This window comes from Coturnix japonica, chromosome 6 (assembly GCF_054131305.1).
Source record: "Coturnix japonica strain WE chromosome 6, WE-NBRP24, whole genome shotgun sequence".
Taxonomy (NCBI): domain Eukaryota; kingdom Metazoa; phylum Chordata; class Aves; order Galliformes; family Phasianidae; genus Coturnix; species Coturnix japonica.
In genome coordinates, this window is record NC_140668.1 from 820,930 (window position 1) to 830,938 (window position 10,009).

The window sequence follows — 10,009 nt, forward strand, 5'->3', positions numbered from 1 at the left end:
GGGAAGGGAAGGGAAGGAAGGGAAGGGAAGGGAAGGGAAGGGAAGGGAAGGGAAGGGAAGGGAAGGGAAGGGAAGGGAAGGGAAGGGAAGGGAAGGGAAGGGAAGGGAAGGGAAAGGAAGGGAAGGGAAGGGAAGGGAAGGGAAGGGAAGGGAAGGGAAGGGAAGGGAAGGGAAGGGAAGGGAAGGGAAGGGAAGGGAAGGGAAGGGAAGGGAAGGGAAGGGAAGGGAAGGGAAGGGAAGGGAAGGGAAGGGAAGGGAAGGGAAGGGAAGGGAAGGGAAGGGAAGGGAAGGGAAGGGAAGGGAAGGGAAGGGAAGGGAAGGGAAGGGAAGGGAAGGGAAGGGAAGAGAAGAGAAGAGAAGAGAAGAGAAGAGAAGAGAAGAGAAGAGAAGAGAAGAGAAGAGAAGAGAAGAGAAGAGAAGAGAAGAGAAGAGAAGAGAAGAGAAGAGAAGAGAAGAGAAGAGAAGAGAAGATGCATGAGAAGGTGTACAAGCAATAAAATGGCACATCTGGGGAGCTTATCACCTCGGTTCCATGGGGAGACGGACCCAACTCACTTTGTGCCCTTCAAAAGTCATTGATGGTGGCATCTGTGGGGGGAAAAAACACAGCATGGGAGCTCAGGACTCATATAGGAAGTGGGGAGACCCACTATTGGTTTGGGCAGCAGATTCTGTGGTCTGGACTGACTGCCCATCCTCATTTCCCCTCTCTGTGCAGGAAGATTTGGAGGAGCAGAGATGATGGATTTTGGGGTGTTTTCTTATCATTTGAGACATTTTCTCTCTTTACCCAACACATTCCCCCCTGCTACTCTGCAATGAAATATAAGCTGCAAACAGAGCAAGACTCACACGTGGTGGGGTTACATCCCCTGTCCCCAACCACAACATCCTTCCTTTGTGGCTACTTAAGAGACAAAAGACATATACTACAGAATGGAGCTGAGCTTTGAGACATGAAAACACAAGGGGGGGAGGATATGGAGAAAGCAGATTCTGAAGTGTGAGACCCTCTGTGCAAGTGGGGTTTAGTCACTGTGGACAATAGGACGAAGGCACCGTGGTGAAATAAATGGAGCATCTGGAAAGGGATTGATGTGACTGCCAATGGAAGTCTATGGGAAAGGGATCCCAATGGTCAGGGCTTGCCCAGCACTCACACTGTATTTCTCCATAGTTGGTGGCTTCCATTTGCTGGCTGGGATCATTCTGCTGCCTGGAGAGGGAAGAGAAATGGGTTTGGGGTGTGGGTTTGTTGGGAGGGGGCCTGGATTGATATTCACTTGAATTGATGCCTCCTTGCACTGGGCATTGAGGTTGATCCAATGCCATGTCAATCTGTCATCCTCCACACATCCATATCCTACTGCAAATAATCCCATAAGGAAATACTTCCTTCTGCAGCCCTGTGGCCATCTCTAAGTTCTGCTCATCCAGGGGGTTCATTGGGAATATTCCCATTAGGAAATGCTTCCTTCTCCAACAGAGTGGCCGTGACTTCTTGTCATGGGTGAACCCACGGGATGAACAGGGAACACTGCAGAGTCCCAGCTGCCCTCAAACATCCCCTCCCAATCCTTTACTACTCACCTTTGGCATCTCTCTGTGCAGACACCTACAAGAAGAAGAGTCTCACATCAGATCTGTGATGGCCTCATTGATTCCCCATACAGTTAGAATCATAGAATCACAAGGTTGGAAAGGATCCCACAAGCCCTCACCTTTCCTGATGGTCCAGAAGGTGGCTGCAGACAGGAAGAGGGTGAAGGCCAGAGATGTCAAGGCAATGACTGCGGGATCAGGCAGAGCGCAGGGTACTGGGGACAGAGTGGGGAGATGGGGATGGAGAGGAGATATGGGGTTCATGGAGTGTGATACGGTCAGCAGGGAGTGATTCTGACATGGGGTTGTGATGAGGAGGCAGTGATGGGATGGGGAGGGATGGGGACAGGGGGAGTAACTCACCTGTGGGGGCTCTGCCTGCTGTGGAGATGGACCCATGGCCTGGGGGGACAAGTAGATGGGCTGAGTGACTCAGTGCTCCCAGATCTGTACAGACATGGCCCCTGAGTGCATTGCTATGGGGCAAGGTGTGCAGACTTGGGCAGGCAACCACAGAGCCAACTGCATCCCTTGGGACACATGGGCTAATATGGGATCTCTGCTACCCAAGGGATAGATTAACTAACTATAATGAATTAAGAAGTGCCTGGCAGAGATGGAGATGTGCATTGCTTGGTACTGCAGCACAACACTCCCTTTTCCTTGACAATGAAAATGTATGTTCCTCTGTCTCTGTGGAATGGCAGCATCCCATTGGCAAGACTGCATCCTGCATCTCCCCTCCATACACCATCCAAAGGCTCTTTTTGGAGGCTTTCTTCCAATTGGAAGCACACAGATCCCAAAGAATCCCAACATCTGGCCATCCCCACACTATGGCCACAGCAACATAGGAACTCACACAACAAGGAACAATCTCACTCCTGAAAATGACCCCAGTTTCCCATGCATACGCTCATAAAGACATTGGAATAACCCTTGGAGCACCCTTGCCCAGGCTCATGGGACATCCATGTCATGTTCAGCCCCCCCAGCCCCTGTGTACCAACCAGCCTGGAGTCATGTCCCACCTGTGACATGGAGGACCAAGGGAGTGCTGAGGGCAGAGCTCCTTATCCAATGTTTCTCATCCCTCTGCTGGTACCCACAGGTGTAAGTCCCACTGCTTCCTGCAGACACGTTCATTGGCATGGAGTAGATGACCATGTCCTCTTGGGCTTTCATGGTGTACTCCTGCACCCCATCCTTGCAGAGGACAATGCGGGTAGCAGGTATCGTCTTCTGAAGGAAACAATAAGCCAGGACAACATCTCCTTCCTGAGCTCTGGAAGTGCTCAGCACCAGGACTGGAGCTTGGAGGGTTCCTGGAGAGATGGCACAGAGATACCCACAGCATCATTAGCTGAGAAACTCTCTGCATTGCAATGCGTGGAGAATATGACCACCAGGGCTGGACAATGGGAATTCAGGGGGGGATGATTCAATTCCTTTCTCTCTTTCCATCTCATCACCCACCATGTCTTCATGTTCTGGACCCATTCTCACACTCACCATCAGCACCGGAGCTGCAGATGTCCTGGGTGCTCACAGCGGTACCTGCACCGTGGGGCAGAGAGGGCTCTGGTTAGAGGGACAATGTCCTGCTCACCCACAGACTTGTTCCCATGTCCCCATTGTGGAGTAGGCACCATCCCACATGCATGTCTCTGTACAGCTGCTCTGAGCAAGCTCAGCTCCACTTGCATTGCCTTTCTTGTTTCAAATACAGTTCCCTATCTTTCCAAAGCACCCAGCATTCCTATCTCCCATATATTTGGATCAGGTCTCCATTATACAGCTACTCCACCTCCACCCTCAGCACCACCCCAAGCCTCTTCCTGGTGTGTTCCCAGCTCCTACAACCCAAGGCATCCCCAACTCACCGACCAGCAGCAGCAGGAGGGCAGGGACAGAAGGACACAGCACGGCCCATCCTGATTGCCCCCACATCTCTTGGAGATCATACAGCGCTTACTTTGCTGTGAGCTGGGTGCAGATGGACACAGCTCTGTGCTGCAGCTCTGGGACCTGTCCTGAGTTGTATTTGCAGCTCATAAGAGAGTTAACCCACAGTCAGAGGCTGCGATGCAGCCCGCGATGCATCCGCTGTGTCTGCAGAGCCTCCGCTTTTATTTGGGGACATCAGACGCCTCAACATGGTCCGTGTTTCCTGTTTATTGAAGGCAGGAAACTTCTCCTTTCTCCCTCTTTTCCTCACATCTTCTTGCTGATTATGGCCTCATTCTGCATGCAGTGTCCCTTTGGTCTCTCTGGGTCAGCTCTCCTCCTTTTTCTGTCTCCTCCCAACCTCCTGGCCATCCCCAGTCCATCACAGAGTCATATAAGATAATGGTTTGATTTGGAGGGGATCTTAAAGATCTTGAAGCCAACTATAAAAGAGATGGTTTGATATGGAGGGGACCTTAAAGACTATGAAGCCAACCATAGAATCTTAGAATCCTACAGGCCTATTCAACCTGTCCCTGAGCTCCTCCAGGGATGGGGAGCTGCTACTCTAGGCATCTCCCATCATCTCACCTTACTTACCCCTCTTCTAGTTTAAAACATTTCTCTTTATCCTGCCACTATCAAGCTGTGTAATCAATCACCGTCCACCTTGTTTACAAGGTCCCTTGAAATACAAGCCCTCTGTGCCAGGCAGGGCATCTCTTCTGTGCTTGCTCCATATTCCCACTGCTCCTTTGCTCTTCCCACTGCCTTCTCAGCCCCATCTCACCCTCTAGGGAGCATCCCAGCAATGAGAAGCCTGGAAGCAACCCAGTGCCTTCAGTGCTGTTATATATCCTCAATCACCTGCACAAGTCCATCAGCAGAAAGCTCCTTTGCATTTATTATCACTGCTGTTGTCAATACAAAGGGATATCATTTCATTCTCATTCACTGTAGTGAAATCAAACCAGTGCCTCTCCCCACTCCTCTGTCCCACAAGGCAGTTTCATCTGGGCTCACAGTGCCCCATTGGTGTCCCCTATCCCTCTCTTTTGTCTCCCTACCCCAATAGGGTCTCACTGTCCCCACTGGTGTCTCCCTACACCAATAGGGTCTTGCTGTTCCCATTGGGGTCTCACTGTCCCCATTAGGGTCTCATTGTCCCCTGTGGGGTCTCCCTCTCCCCACTGGTGTCCCCTCCCCCCCACTGGTGTCTCCCTACCCCAATAGGGTCTTGCTGTCCCCATTGGGGTCTCACTGTCCCCAATAGGGTCTCATTGTCCCCTGTGGGGTCTCCCTCTCCCCACTGGTGTCTCCCTACCCCAATAGGGTCTCACTGTCCCCAGTGGGGTTTCACTGTCCCCAATGGGGGTCTCCCTCTCCCCACTGGTGTCCCCTCTACCCCACTGTTGTCTCCCTACCCCAATAGGGTCTTGCTGTCCCCATTGGGGTCTCACTGTCCCCATTGGGGTCTCATTGTCCCCTGTGGGGTCTCCCTCTCCCCACTGGTGTCTCCCTACCCCAATAGGATCTCACTGTCCCCAGTGGGGTTTCACTGTCCCCAGTGGGGGTCTCCCTCTCCCCACTGGTGTCCCCTCTACCCCACTGGTGTCTCTCTACCCCAATAGGGTCTTGCTGTCCCCAGTGGGGTCTCACTGTCCTCATTAGGGTCTTATTGTCCCCACTGGTGTCTCTCTACCCCAATAGGGTCTTGCTGTCCCCAGTGGGGTCTCCCTCACCCCACTGGTGTCCCCTTACCCCACTGTTGTCTCCCTACCCCAATAGGGTCTTGCTGTCCCCAGTGAGGTCTCACTGTCCTAATAGGGTTGAGAACACATCCCTGCTTAGATGTGGGGCTGATGTTGAATCCAAAGGGCAGAGCAGGACCACTGCTTCAGCCAATGGAGGAGCTCATCCATTGGGAGCTCTGGGCATCCACCCATGGAGCAGATCAACAGAGGGGTAGATGCAACCCACAGACACACAAAGCATTGCCATGTGCTGAGAGCTCACTCTGTGCTGAGCAATGAACCTGCTGCGTGCTCAGAATCATCCTGAGCTATTTTTGCATCCCCCTTTTTAGAGCCTGGCCAGATACAGCATCGCCCACACAGTGACGCCTCTTTTTGTTTAGAAATGAGAACCAGATTCACCCTAGCGCTCCCTCAGGATGATGTGTTGCTCTGTGATGGCTTTGCTTGCAATGATGTATTGCTCTGTGATGGCTTTGCTTGCAATGATGTGTTGCTCTGTGATGGCTTTGCTTGCACGTAGCTGGGCTTGCAGCAGCTCCATCTGCAACCTGAGGGGCCAAACCCATAGAGGTGTGTGAGCACAGAGGGCTGATGGGCTGCAAAGAACGTCACCTCCTTGCACGGCGTAACCACAGTTGCTTTGCTTTGGGTTGGACGATGAAAACAGGCTGTTTCCACTCAGTTTGGGCAGGGTTTGAGATGTGTGGGGCAGGATTTCCCCCTTGTGTTTGTCCATCTTCCAGCTGGAAGGTGCTGTTAAATGCCTGGCTGGCAGCATTGAGTGCATCCTTATTCCTCAGGCAGAATTTCACTGCTCTGAATCCCCCCATTTCATTGCATTTCATGGATGATCACAGACCAAAGGCAAAGGTTTGCATTGTGTCATAGCCAGACTGTGGTCCAAACACCCACAATGAAACTCAAAAGCAATTATGGGATCACTTACCTAACCTGGCCCTTCTGTTTTGTACCTTCTATTGCAGAGAGCTCCCATCCATTAACTTGCTTGCACTGAGTCTTTAGATCACCCTCTCAAGTGTTGCCATAATTTATGTGCTTTATCTCAAGGCAAGATAAGTCCTTAATCACCTTATCAATCTGCATCCAGATGTATTGTAACCTTAATGGTTACCAAGTGTTGCTCTGCCTGTTGCCATGAATATTCATGCTCATGAATATTTAAGACATCTGTGCCCCTGTGTGAGCAAATTTCACTGTCATTTTGAGGAACTTCTGGTTCATATAGAAATGATGCTATTGTCATAAGCTTGTCCAACAGATAAGGAAACCCAAAGACCACACAGAGCCCTTGGTATATGAAAGCACATCCATTAGCTGCTTTCTCTTCCAGCTTTTGGGGCTTTTCATCCTTACTGTCACCATCACATGAACTGATTCTGCCATTAAACTGAAGGATAACACAGCGTCAATTCTGCCTTTGCATAAAGCAAGGAGGAAGAAAGCAAAGATGGGGGAGAAACACCTCCAGATCTCATAGAGAAGGAAGAGTGTGCGCTGCGCCTTGCACTGGTTTAACAAGTTCCCAGTTGCAAACAATTAGCTTCTGCCTAGCAAATAAAGGAGTGACAGTGAGCTTCCCAACCTGCTTACAAATACCCTGTGAGAATCATTGGGACCCATGGCCAAGCACTGAGGATCAGTGGGACCCATGGCCAAGCACTGAGGTGCTGTGAAATGCCTGGCGGGCTGCATTGAGCACGTCCTTATTCCTCAGGCAGAATTTCACTGCTCTCAGTCCTAGAGCTCAGAGTAGTTACTGCATGGCATTAATGAATGGAGAGCTGTCACGATGTTCCTAGAGTCATAGAATCACCAAGGTTGGAAAAGTCCTACAAGATCATCCAGTCCAACCATTCACCTATTACCGGTAGCTCCCAACTAAACCATGTCCCTCAACACAACATCCAATAATAATAGAAACCCCATAGAGCCCCATATCGAATCATAGAATCACCAAGGTTGGAAAAGACCTACAAGATCATCCAGTCCAACCATTCACCTATTACCAGTAGCTCCCAACTAAACCATGTCCCTCAACACAACATCCAATAATAATAGAAACCCCATAGAGCCCCATATCGAATCATAGAATCACCAAGGTTGGAAAAGACCTACAAGATCATCCAGTCCAACCATTCACCTATTACCAGTAGTTCCCAACTAAACCATGTCCCTCAACACAACATCCAATAATAATAGAAACCCCATAGAGCCCCATATCGAATCATAGAATCACCAAGGTTGGAAAAGACCTACAAGATCATCCAGTCCAACCATTCACTGATTACCAATAGGTTAGAATCAAAAGGTACTTTGCTGTTACAGTGAGGAAGAGTCGGATGTCCACTGCCTATAACCAACACTGAGCCTTATTTCAGCTATTGTCAGTAATGAAAGGACTCCCCATCTTAAGTCTGTAGATCAAAGAGCGTGAACTCCGAACAGTGAAACCGAAACAAAGACACATTAAAGATTAACTTAAAGTGCAGCTCTGCCTGAAGGTTGAATGATGTTTTATTGTAATATCAGTACTTTCTTGTTGTAAATGGAGACCTTTTGTCCCTGGGTCTTGGCAGATATCACTCTGAAAACTTCGTTTGAAACAAGGGTAACTTCAAAGTAGACCATGCCTATGAATACAGACAGTCTTGGGTTTTCACTGGACTTACCTCTTAATATTACTTCTCACAACTTTTTCTTCCTTGAAATACAATGCAGCGAGTACTGTGTATGCGAGTTGATAGTCATAGGGCAAGAGGGAATGGTTTTAATGTTTTCAAATAGTTTTAAGACAAGGGAATATTTAGGTTGGATATTAGGAGGATATTTTTCACCCATAGGATGGTGACACATTGGAACAGGTTGACCAAGGTGCTTGTAGATGCCCCTTGAAGGCATTCAAGACCAGACTGGATATGGCACTGAACCGCCTGGTTTTTGGTTGGAGACCCTACACATAGTTGTAAGTGGATGATCATTGTGGTCCCTTTCAACCCTGGCTAACCTATGATTCTATGTAATAGTTTTAGCTGCCTTAGAAACTGAATTTTCTTCAAGAAAGAGTGAAGAGAGGAAGTAAAGTGCTGCCCTTGTTAGAGGAGAACTGTGTAAGGGAGTGCTCAAAAGTAATCTGACATACACAAGTCCGTGGAGCCCAATGGGCTGTATCCACCAGCTCTGAAGCTGATACTCTGATGTCATTGAAAGATCACTTTCAATTAATTATCATTGGAAGCCCATAGTGGCTTGGAGAGAAGGAAGAGAGCAAACATCCACTCCAATGAAGGCAGTAGGAAGACTCAGGTAACTACAGGCCAAACAGTTTCATCACTGAAAGTCCCTGGGAAGGAGATGGAGAAAACTCTCCAAACAAAACAGGAACGTGATTAAATACAGTCAGCGTGGCTCTATGAAGGGCAAATCATGATTTATTAATCTGATAGACTTCTACAATGAATTAACAAGCCTGGTGGATGATAAGAAAGCAGTTGAAGCTGTTTTGCTGCTCTTCTTTTGATGCTGTCTCTTGTAATGTCCTCATAGAGATACTGAGAGGAACATTCAATCAAGTGGAATTGAGCTGGACAGCGGGTTGTGTTGAATTTCATGCCAATGCAATGGGGAGGGGATGACTTTAGTGTGGAGCAGGTTGATCCCAGAGGACTGCAGCAGGGAAAGGACCCACATTGCAGCAGGGAAAGGAGCAGAAGATAATTTACAGGCTCATTCCCTGTGTCCTGTGCCACTCAATGAGGAGTGGGACTGGGATTAAAAGGGTGGAACTGAGCCCAGGAAGGGCAGCAGAAGTAAGAAAAGTGCTTCAGTTTTGCCTTCTACATCAGAATTGCCCTGTTGTCACTTAGATAAACTGGAAAGACCAATAGGAAAGTGCTAAAGTTCAGAAAGAGGAGCAACCAAGTCCTACCAATGGGGACGAATGCCAGCACCGCCTTCTTTCATGTGATTCATAATTGCCTTTGTTTTTAAGCCATATGCAGTTTATATTTAACTGTGCAGTCAGAGCTCCAGTTGAATTTAAGAGTTCACCCATTTCTCCGCAGGTAAATTCTCATATATCCATTTCTATCTTTTCTTTTGTTTTGTAATATTCCCTTCTGATCCATAACTTCAAATTATGTGTATTTCCATTTGTTGGCTGCTGTGGATTTGAATGCATGTCTGGCAGCCCTGTGTAAAGGGGGAAGGAGGGGAAATGATACGGGAAAAGGCTCATTGGTTGAGAGGAGGACAAGAAATGAATGCATGAATTATTGATACTACCAGTAACAGTATAGGGGTACCGGTACCAGCTCGGTATAGGGGAGATTTGTGTAGTTTATTGGTAATTGATAAAGGACTAAAGCAAAGTGAATTAAAGCAAACTAAAACCACTTTCCTCCCATCTACACACTTCTAGTTCATCGCCTAAAGCAGCACAGGGGAATAGGGCTTATGGTGGACAACATATTAAGAGTGAAAAGCCAAGAGAGCTGACCAAAGGTTTGCCATGTTGTATGGGACTTTGTGCTCAGCGATAAAAGCTGAGGGAATGGGGGAAAGTGAAAGAGTTGATGGTTACAGATAAATTTACATAGGTACAAATGTAACCCATCCTGCTTGCAAGAGAGATCAAAAAAGAGGATAGAATCAGCAACTCTACGATTCTTCATGTGGCTTTGTAT

General features: G+C 48.4%; 1 protein-coding gene across 2 annotated transcripts in view; it reads left to right on the plus strand.

Moving 5' to 3' along the window:
* Positions 1 to 8,616: 8,616 nt before the first annotated feature.
* LOC116652401 (butyrophilin subfamily 1 member A1-like) overlaps positions 8,617 to 10,009 on the plus strand; it is a 10,508-nt gene continuing 9,115 nt past the window's right edge. Inside the window, exon 1 of one of the 2 annotated variants that reach the window (XR_014947298.1) lies at positions 8,617 to 9,388. The gene's annotated coding sequence lies outside the window, so the exon portion shown is untranslated. The remainder of the gene's footprint in view (positions 9,389 to 10,009) is intronic. The other variant, XM_015887123.3, reaches the window with a different exon arrangement.